Here is a 10905-nt window from a genome sequence, read left to right as displayed (position 1 = left end):
CAGAATCCAGAGGTGTCAGTCCGACATACCTAGACGTACATCGTGGCAGAACTTTTATCGCTGAATGTACTACATTGATATTGAACAAGTAACTTCTGATGTTTTATTATAAATCTGACTGTATTAAAACAAGGGCTAAAGATTCTGAGGAAATGTATGCAATGTATGATATATACTAATTTCAGTCATAAAACACGTACAATCTTGGAAAATGGGGGGGGGGGGGGGTAGTTAGAATAATCTAACTGCGTCTCGGGAAAGGCCCTTCACTTTAACGATAGAACATTCTATCGGGGGAGGGGGGGGGGGGGTCCTCCTCTACTTACAACATTAATTTTCTATTATTTTTACATGCAAAGTTGGTTATTTTCACGTGTATGAAGTAAACCTATGCATTGGGATTTTTTTATTAATGTTAAAATATTTGTTGGCGTGATTACTGTAAAATTATACGGCAATATATTTGCGGCCTTCTGCACTGTTGATAATGACGCTTCTCGAATATACTACCCGGAAGTCTTAAACTACTGTTACGCAAGCACACTACGTCCCGGATCAAGAAAAGATAACTCATGTTTTCGGATTGGCCTATAGATAAAAGTTTGAGTATTGGATTTTATTTTTTGACTTTATTCTACCCCGATACTAAGAAAAAAGAATTTATTGAATATATATTTACATCTGGTGCATCAAAATTGGTACCATATAAGTTTTACATATATATATTATATGTATGTATGTAAAACTTATACGGTACCAATTTTGATGCACCAGATGCGCATTTCGACAAATAATGTCTCTTCAGTGATGCTCAAGCCGAAAATTTGGAAATTTGAAATAACAATAAACTTGTAGGAGCTAAAAGGAAAACTAGAGTGCCAAAAACCTGGAGCCAAATTCGTCCAAGGATCAGAGCTATGCATGAGAGAAATATCATCCTTAATTTCTAAACTTTATCCCAGGAATTCAATATACATCCGTATTTTGAAGCTAGTAATGAAGTACTTAGCTAACAGGCTGTAGAAACCCTCGAGGACTAACAGTCCACCAGCAGAGGCCTCGACCCAGGGGTCGTAATGTAAAACTTATACGGTATCAATTTTGATGCACCAGATGCGCATTTCGATATATATATATATATATATATATATATATATATATATATATAACACTAAAAATGAACAGCGACACGAACAACAGTGAATTGTCAAATTTTCGGGATGATCTGTCCCTTCTTCAGGACAATATGATATTTACATAGAAAAGTAAGGAAACTAAACTACAACTAAACTACAAAAGGTTATATCAAACAAAACGTCTACATATAAAAATTATCGAGTGTAATATGTGGCAATAGAAAAGTATGTTCACATAGAGTGTCAAGGCTAAACTTAAATTTCTGTACATTATCTGTATTTCAAATATGTCTCACTGTGTATGAACCCCATGTGGGATATTAGTCCGATTTAGACAGGCCCATTTTGTTTTTGGGGTGTTCATTTCCGAAATTTTCACTTTAAATATCACTTCTAATCTTAGCATCTAAGATCCGTAAATGCTTTGAATGCATATGCTTCAATTTAGAAAATCTTACCATCGTGATTTGCGTAACTTAAATTTGGCCACCAGGACATTAAAGGAAATGAACCAAAAGTTGAAACACTCTTGAATCCTCCGAGTTGTACACGTTGATGAGGTTTATTTTTATGATGGATCAATGGCACAAATATTAAAATTACTGGATCAGAATACACATTGGGGTGGGTGACGGTAAAATCACAATTTTAAAGGTATTTTGAATCAAAGTTTAGAATATAATCTTGTTTTATTCCTTCTGCTTTTTTTTATCGGGGGCCCTTACTATTATTATTACATATAAAATAACAGGTTCCTGTGATTTCATAAAAATCATGTGGGGATCTGGGTTAGAATATGTCCTCACTACCCCTTGATTGTCGTAAAAGGTGACTAAATGGTGCGGTCCTTCGGATGCGACCGCAAAAACCGAGGCCCCTGTCACAGCAAGTGTGGCACGATAAAGAACCATCCCTGCTCAAAGGACGTAAGTGCCGAGCATATGCCTAACTTTTGCAGTCCTTTATCAACAATGGTGACGTCCCCATATGAGTGAAAGATTTTCGAGAGGGATGTTAAGCAATACACAATCATTCAATTATGAAGATGGAAGTAAAGTCAAGGTCAAACGGACAAGGTTCACAAAAGGACATGAATACATGCATTTGGCTCTGTGTCAAAACATATAATATGGGTTCCTTCATTTTTTGCTTGAGGGTATACCTTTTTAGGACACAATTATTATTTTATGGTATGGGACTCTAGATAATGGCATATATTTCATTTATCAAAGTCAGCTTCCTACAACATGATTTGGAAACGTTGGGAGCAATAACTTTACTTATATTGCACAACACTTGAGAACATACCTGGATATCGAAATACAAGACATGAGGTTTTCTCGATAACTGTGTTTCTGGAATCAGATCTTGCATAGAACTCAGGACTTTCGGGATCGTTATTAACTGCACCCGCCTTTGCCAGAATAACATAAATAATTGTCCACTTAATGCCTCCAGCAACCAACAGCTTTAAGAGTTATTAAAGAAAACATCACATCTAAAATGCATGTTTTTATATTCTTAAGAGGCAGAATTTATTAAAAATATTCTACATAGGAAGAAAACATTTCTTGCTCTGGACTTCAAATCGATATTAGATATATCGATGACTTTTATCTATTACATATTACAATGTCATTTTTATTCATATGCCGATTCGATGTGTACCGGTAAACTCGAATTGAAAGACAACACACCCTTTCATATATGCTTCATACTTAGATATTTCATTGACTATAAATGTTAATGGCAAACTTCATCTTCTCCAGCGTCAACTTATTATATTTATGTAGCAAAATTCCATTATCACCGGCATATGGTATTTTTGATCAGTTTTTAAATCAAGGCATGCAGGCCTCTGACAAACAAGTTGATGTTATAGGGGTTTCAACAGTCTCGTTTATAGTAAACATTTCGCAAACTATGGTTGTTATATATAGTTTCATCTACGTATTCTTGTTCTTCTTTTTCAACTATAGTCCAGCTGGACATGTCATTGATGGCGATACTGATATAGCTGAAAATGGGGACCTCAAATCACCTATTCTTAAAGGTCCTAAATACAGAGAACCTCGGTCTTTCAATTGGCGACAGAACCTCATCTCTATTATCAATTATGTCGAAGATTATGCCAGACGATGAGCTAAATGTGAAAAAGAAGAACTGGATACATTGTCAGAACGGATGAAAAGTATTAGAGGAATATTAAAATCCCGCATCTATCCTTCTGTGTTTAGTAAACCAGAAATGATAAAAGAATCAGATAGGTTACATGAGGAATATGTTTTGGTTCCAACTGACAAAGCTTGTAACAACATGGTTTTTGTTTGTAAGGCTCATTATTACAACCGTATTTTAAACGAACTTTGCATCAATTTTATTCTTGGTACTTATACTCCAACTGCTCTTTCAAAAGATGAAATTCTTCAAAACAATGCTTCAGTATTAGACACATTTAATATCCCAGTCAATAGGTCGGATGAATATGAGTTACCGTACCTATACTGGATTCCTAAACTTCATAAAATTCCTACAAACAAAGATACTTTGCTGGATCCAGCAAGTGTTCTACCAAGCCTCTATCATTGCTCCTGACGAAAATATTGACAGCTGTGAAGGAGAAACTTATTGTGCGTCTACTTATGCCAAAAGTGGTGCAAATCAAATATGGTTTCTAACAAATTCTAAAGAACTTTAACTAAACTTGAAATCGCAAAACTTTTCTCAAATCAACAACATCAAAACGAATGACTTTTCAGCACTTTACACGACCATTCGCCACGATAAATTAAAGACTAGACTTTTTGACATCATAGACAGTTGCTTTTTCAACAAAAATGGAAAATGCAAATATTCATATTTAGTTATCAGTCATCCAAAAATTACTTTGTTAAACGCCACTCTGATTCCACACAGAAGTACTCTAAAGTTGAAATGAAAATATGCTGGAGTTCCTCATTGATAATATCCACATGTACGTCGTCTTTGGTAAATGGTGATAACGTCTTCCATGCATCTGTTGGAATTCCGATGGACTCAAATTCTGCTCCTTTATTAGCTGTTCTATCTATATATTTTTACGAGACAGAATTTATTCAAGAGCTTCTACATGATAAGAAAATATATCTTGTTGTGGCCTTGAACTTGACATTTAGATATATCGACAATGTTTCGTTTATCTACATGTAACAATACGCATATCCATTCATTTGTAGTTTCAATATATCACAGAGAACTCGAAATAAAAGACAGCAGTCTTCCATATCTACTTCATACTTTGATATTGTATTGGACATAGATGTTAAATGCAAACTAAGAACACATCTTTATGACAAACGGGATGACTTTAGTTTCTCAGTCGTCCACTTCCCATATTTATGAAGCAATATTCCATTATCACTTTCAGGTGAGACCGCGAAATCCGAGGCCCCGTGTCACAGCAGTGACTAAAGGCCTTTGGTTTGTGACCGTTATCTTTCAAACCTTGGCCGCGTAAAACCTAAGATGTAATAGATACACGTAGTTAGTAACTCTACTGTTGCCAAACGCTCGGCATTAGTTCCATGTAAGAGTCGCGGTGTTTCGAAGGTGACCACGAAAGCCGATGACTGTGCCGAGGCAAGCTTGGGACGATAAAGATCTCTCTCTCTCTCTCTCTCTCTCTCTCTCTCTCTCTCTCTCCTACAGCCAAGAGTGATATGTAGCGTCACTTTATCTACACTAGGTGACGTCTCAAAATTCATGAAAAAAGAACGTTGTTCACAGTGTACAATCCGATGACCGTAGCATATATTACGCTTATCAAAATATGACAGCTTACTTCATCGGTAAGAATTTTATAGTGTCGATTGCAAACGATTGATTATTCATTTGCATTATTTTACGATAATTTTCAGTATCCAGGGGAGTATTCTTAATGTTATTCAATGTACTTTTCTCCAAAACAAGCTTATACATCAATAAAATGACCTTCAAGTTTTGTAGTATAATGATCGTAACAAATATTTATGATGACCGCATACTCCGGTTTGGAATTAGGATTCAAGAAGTGAAAGCAGCCTTCATAAAAACACGTATGAAAAAGATGTTACTGGTTTATTTCCCAGGGTACTCATTAATTTATTATTTTTTAACTAACAGAGACTTTCTGACAAAAGCACTCCAATCCTAAAGAGGCGAGAACTTCTGGCAATTGAATACTTGTATTTTATTATTTAGATAAATGATAAGATTATCTTTTAATTCCATTTAAACATAAATTTTCTATTAGTCTTTTAGCAATTTTACATATTATGAAATAAATCTGTTAATTCCTCTTATAAGGATCATAAACCCAACTTCAGTTTTTATTGCTTCTGTTTCAATCTTTTCCCCCGCTGTATTTCTTCGGGTTCTACACTATTTCTCGGGATATCGGTACATTTACGATCTTTCATTTTACATACATTGATCCCAAATGAGGCAAACCTTTTATACATACCGGACTCGTTCACTTTAAAATTTGATGTGATACAGAAATGTATATTATACTAGATGATATAAAACTAGATGATATAAAACTAAAGTCAAGTTCAAGTTCAATTATCTTAAAAATATCTAGTTCGACAAAGAGCAAGTTCAATTTAAAAGGCTATGTTTGGGGGAAAAAATAGCAACTTCTTCGATAGTTTTTCTTTTGGTTTTTTTTTGGGGGGGGGGGGTGAATGAGTAAACACTTTTTATTCATTGGATAGGCCCATAAAATATTTTCGTAAGGTTGCAACCAGAATAAAGTAATAAAATTTGAAAGGGGTTTAATTATAATTCAAGTCTTTTTCAGCATGTTTTAATTTGTGAAACAACTTATTGTCACAATCAGGGAGGGGGTGGTTCATAAAATGACAAAGCCGAGAAAAGGGGTATCCACAGGCGATTACATAATATTCCTTATAATAAATTATAATAATGGTTTTGAAATACATGTACATTGGGCCTAGTATGAAGTATTTAAAGTTTTATAGTATGATGACTGCAACAAACACTGTTTATCATTTAAACAAAGACCGTAAATTATTAATCTGATGACCGTATACTATATATCGAATTTACCGAATTATCTTGTTGAGTATTAGAATCAATTTAAAGGCATTTTGAAGAGGTTAAAATAACCTGGATTTTGTATCATGACTACCACGTAAAGTAAACCAGCAACGGCACCTTTTTCGTACGAATTATCATGAGGGCTACGTTCACTTCTTGAATCGGAGAATGCGGCCATCACAAATATTTGTTACGGTCATCATACTACAATACTTGGAGGTCGTCTCATCGACGAATAAGCTTGCTCTGTAGAAAACTGCAGTGACTAACATTAAGAATACTCCATTGGATACTGATAATTATCGTAAAGTGATGCAAATGAATAATTAATCGTTTGAAACCGTAATTAAAAAGCTCATACCGATGACGTCAGCTGCCATTTTTGATGACCGTAATATATATAATATATATTACGGTCATCGACTTGTGAGAGTTGGGACCAGGCCTGGGTTTCTCGAAATAAACGTAAGTCGAAACTTGGACTTCTATCTGAGATTTTACTCAAATTTTGACTGCTCAAATAAAAGAAACTTTATCCAGAAATCCAAGCCTGGTGTTTAGGAGAAGAACAGTGCAAGCATCCCGTATTGACAGATCCCATCCGACGTCAGCCCTTTTCCTTGATCAGGTAAATGTAGCAATCCGTAGTAAAATTAGCATGAAAAGAGCGGCCTAACAAATGGTATGAACACGTCAGACAACAAGTGACCTAACACCAGGTTGTACTTGTAAATGAGATCATAGTAACAACCGATTGATTAATTGATGTTTTCCGCCACACTCAACAATTTTTCAGTTATCTGGTGCCCCCTCCCCCCACCCCCAGATTCCTAATCGCTCTCATTCTAGACAATGCTGTACGCGGTATGTGAATTGGAAAAGTATTGTTCATGTGATGTGTCATACATATAGATTTTATGCCCAAGGCGAATGTTGTTCCTGGCCAGGATGCCCAGCTGTCGCTGTTTAACTTTACCATGGTCATACTTTTGCGATGAAGTCTCCACACTGCATGGATGAAAAGAGGGATCAAAGTAGAAAATGTAACTGTCAATGCGAAAGTTATCAAGACCAAGGTCAAATTGCGATAAATGAAGATGATCACATTCATAGTCACTCACATTCATAGTCACATTCGGAGACATGCAGTGTTTCACAAACATGTTTTCTCTAGACATATGTTATAAATTACTGGGGATTTCATTCATTTTATGCAAAGGTGAATCAAATTTATTCTTTAAAACTTACCTGGGTTTTCATTAAGAAATGTGCTTGTTTCATTATGATGGGTTGTGTTAGTTCTTGATTTTATTTACTCTAAAATGATTTTGATTGCTATCGAGTTCTGTTTTATTTAATTGAATACAACATTGGAATCTATATAGTAAGAAAACACTTTCCTAGTTTATAATATGAAAAACACTACACACTTTTCGGGCTTAATGGTGAAATATCTAGGACAATTCTACTATGATTATATTACATCATATATAGATAGATAATCTGCAGAACGTTAAAGGATACCTTGCTGTGATTGTCCATAAAGTACCCGCTTAGTATATAGAGGGTCATTAAGGTCATAATTGACGTCTCTCAATCGCATCCTACCTTGTACCTAAATAATAACTTGAATATATTACCAGGTCTGTTTTATAATTAACATATTTTGATACACTGTAGTTCCTTGTGACAACTACATCTGTAAGGGTTGAACATTACCAATATAAGTTTGAGCTGCAAAGAAGAAAAGAAAAATATTTGGATCAGTCAGATATCGAAGGAGATGAAAGGATAAGTTTAGAAGACAAATGGCAGAAACATCCCGTTTTCATATTATGCGTGTGGTTATGTTGCTAGAAAAGAGCTTGTAACTGAATGTATATCCGTAATGTGCAATCAACAGCTTATAGGAGTTATGAGATTGATCACTGTATATTATCTTCAACTTTCATATAGCAATAAGCATACACATTTACAAGAATGAACATTGATTTTATACACACTTTTCATTCAGCCCTCTTCAACGTTTTCTATGTAAAATTGAAAGGAGATTAGATTTTATTTCCCTTTTGAGTGACAAGACATTAGAAGATTGGGGGGGGGGGGGTGATAGTTTGGCAAGCCACCGATCAAGAAGATGAAAAAGCTGGTCAGAACAACAATTTGGAAAAGGTTTATGATATTGCCGTCCTGGCAAAGTTCTTAAGGACGTACATGTACAGTGTACAGGGTTTCGTCTTGTTTCCTTTCTACCAACATTCCAAGACGTTCAAAGAAGTGTAACTGAATAATCATCATGTATAGGGGACGATTATTGTGGAATTAATATACAAGCTATTGTATAAGAAATAGTGCTTTTTGAAAATATATATATTTAATAACTGTACATGATTATTATAAATTTGCTTCTTTTTGAATGCACTTTGAAACCTGGTCAAATTTAGCAGAAACTGTCATCAACGTATTTCATTCTGAAAATATTTTTAAACGCAATTCTTTTTAACAACATTTTGTATGAACTAAAATCATACTGTCTGCAAATTGAAAATATTTTAAATTGACTGATATATTACTTTCAAAATATATGCTGTATAGTACTCTGTATTGGTTGAGTAGTAGTTAATTAGTACTCAATCCCATCAACTAACTTTAGAATAGCTGGAGGACTTCAGGTTTGTTATAATATCTTCCCACATTTTTGCAGCAATATTCCATTACAACCTGTGTATAGTGTTTATGTCTCTCAACTAATTCCATAATTCATAGCATGCTCAGCGTATGATCAATTTCTAAACCAGGACAGGCTACAGGTAAATAAGTTGATATTACAGGGGTTGCAATAGTTTCGGTCAATGTTAGCATTCGTATGGTCATATTAATGAAATAATTTGCCAATACAGCCTGTCATTGGGTTGAATGCTGTGTAATGTATTTCATACAATTTGTTACTTTAAGATATATGATTCAGGGCTGTTGTGATCGGTTAACAGGGAATACCTACTCCTCCTATACACTTTATACCACATTTGATGTATCCAAGGGTTCGTGTTTACCCTGTTCACTTCAATTTTGTATTATTTATAAGATTTTTAAGATTTATCACTGTTCGTTATCTTTACTTTTCCATACTGCATACTAATTATTTAGTAGTATACTTATCAATCTCATAATGTCTTTAAATGATTATAGAATGTATGCTGAACTTACTGCAAATCTGAAGATGACATTTGTTGCAGATTTTCATGTCTGTGTCATGAATCAAATTGCAATGTCATACCATAAATTCAACTAATGAAATCATCAGAAATGTTTGTATCTGTGAACTGATTCCATTGTCACGTTTATGTGGTGTTTGTATCTGTGAACTGATTACATTGTCACGTTTATGTGGTGTTTGTATCTGTGAACATGTTCAGCATGTTATCCCTTTCCAAAATCGGGATAGACCACTGCAAATAAGTTTTTGTTTCAGGGGTTTAAACGGTCTCGTTTTGGTCGTTATTTCGCAAGTTATATGGACATTATAGCGATCTAATTTAGAAATACAACCTGGTAATGGGTCATTTGCTATCTTATATGTTTCATACATATTGTTAGGCCGTTCTTTACATACATATTTTGACTACTGCTTACTCCATTTGCCTGATCAGAATATAGGGATCACGACGGGTGTGACTGATCAACAGAGAAAACTTACTCCTTCAAAGCACATTATCCCACATCTGGTTTGTCCAGGGTTCCGTCCTTGCCTTAATCTTAATTGTGTATTCTTTGTGAGAATGATGAGTTTGATCACTGTTCATTACCTTCACCTTTTCTTAAAATAATAAACGCAGACAATTACTTTAATATACAATATGAGATTGGAATGTACATGTTGCAAATATAAAAGCTTTCTTTTACCTTCATTTTTAATTCCACCTCTGAGGTACAATACAACCAACTAACCTTAAACGGGGTACTGTATATACAATTATATGATCTGAGCATACATGTGCAGTTGGATATAGAATTGTTTAGTCTATATGGATATGCACACTATTGTATAGAGTTTTATTGCGTATGGAGATGTACAATTTGGGTATAGAGTTGTACTGTCTGGGCATGGAGTTGTTTAATTTGGGCATTGGGTTATAGATGTATTCTCTTGATTTAGATGTGTACGTAAATTCTGGGGTTAGAGTTATTTGCCTAGATGTAGAATTGTATAGTTTGGTATGGAGATTTCAAGGGACTGATTCACGATTTTCCCCAAAATTTTGTTTTTCACTTTTAATGATCAAAATATATTGTCTAATTTGTTTAAAAGATTTCACGTAAAAATTAAGGTTATACATAATCACAGAAGCTCATCTTACAGAGTTGTAAACAAAGATTACGGTATGTTATTGTTTACAAAATTTTCAAAAGAAATGGATATTAATCTAAGTTTATGATATCTTTCACATTTAAAGCATTTTTGGGGTAAAATGTGTCGTCTAAAAGATAAAATTTGTGACTATGCAAAATTAAAAGCCAGCAGTTGGGTATAAAAGCAGCCAATCGGTGAAAATGGTGGAATATATGAATTTTCTGGTCACATTCAGATTGCAGCACTTATTTTACAAAAATAAAGATTAAGCTGTTGTACTGAAATTATAAAATGGGTATGCTTTTTCCCTCATAACTGTGCATATATTGGCCATATCTA

Source organism: Ostrea edulis, chromosome 9, assembly GCF_947568905.1.
Source record: "Ostrea edulis chromosome 9, xbOstEdul1.1, whole genome shotgun sequence".
Classification (NCBI taxonomy): Eukaryota; Metazoa; Mollusca; class Bivalvia; order Ostreida; family Ostreidae; genus Ostrea; species Ostrea edulis.
Note: the sequence above shows the minus strand (reverse complement) of the source record.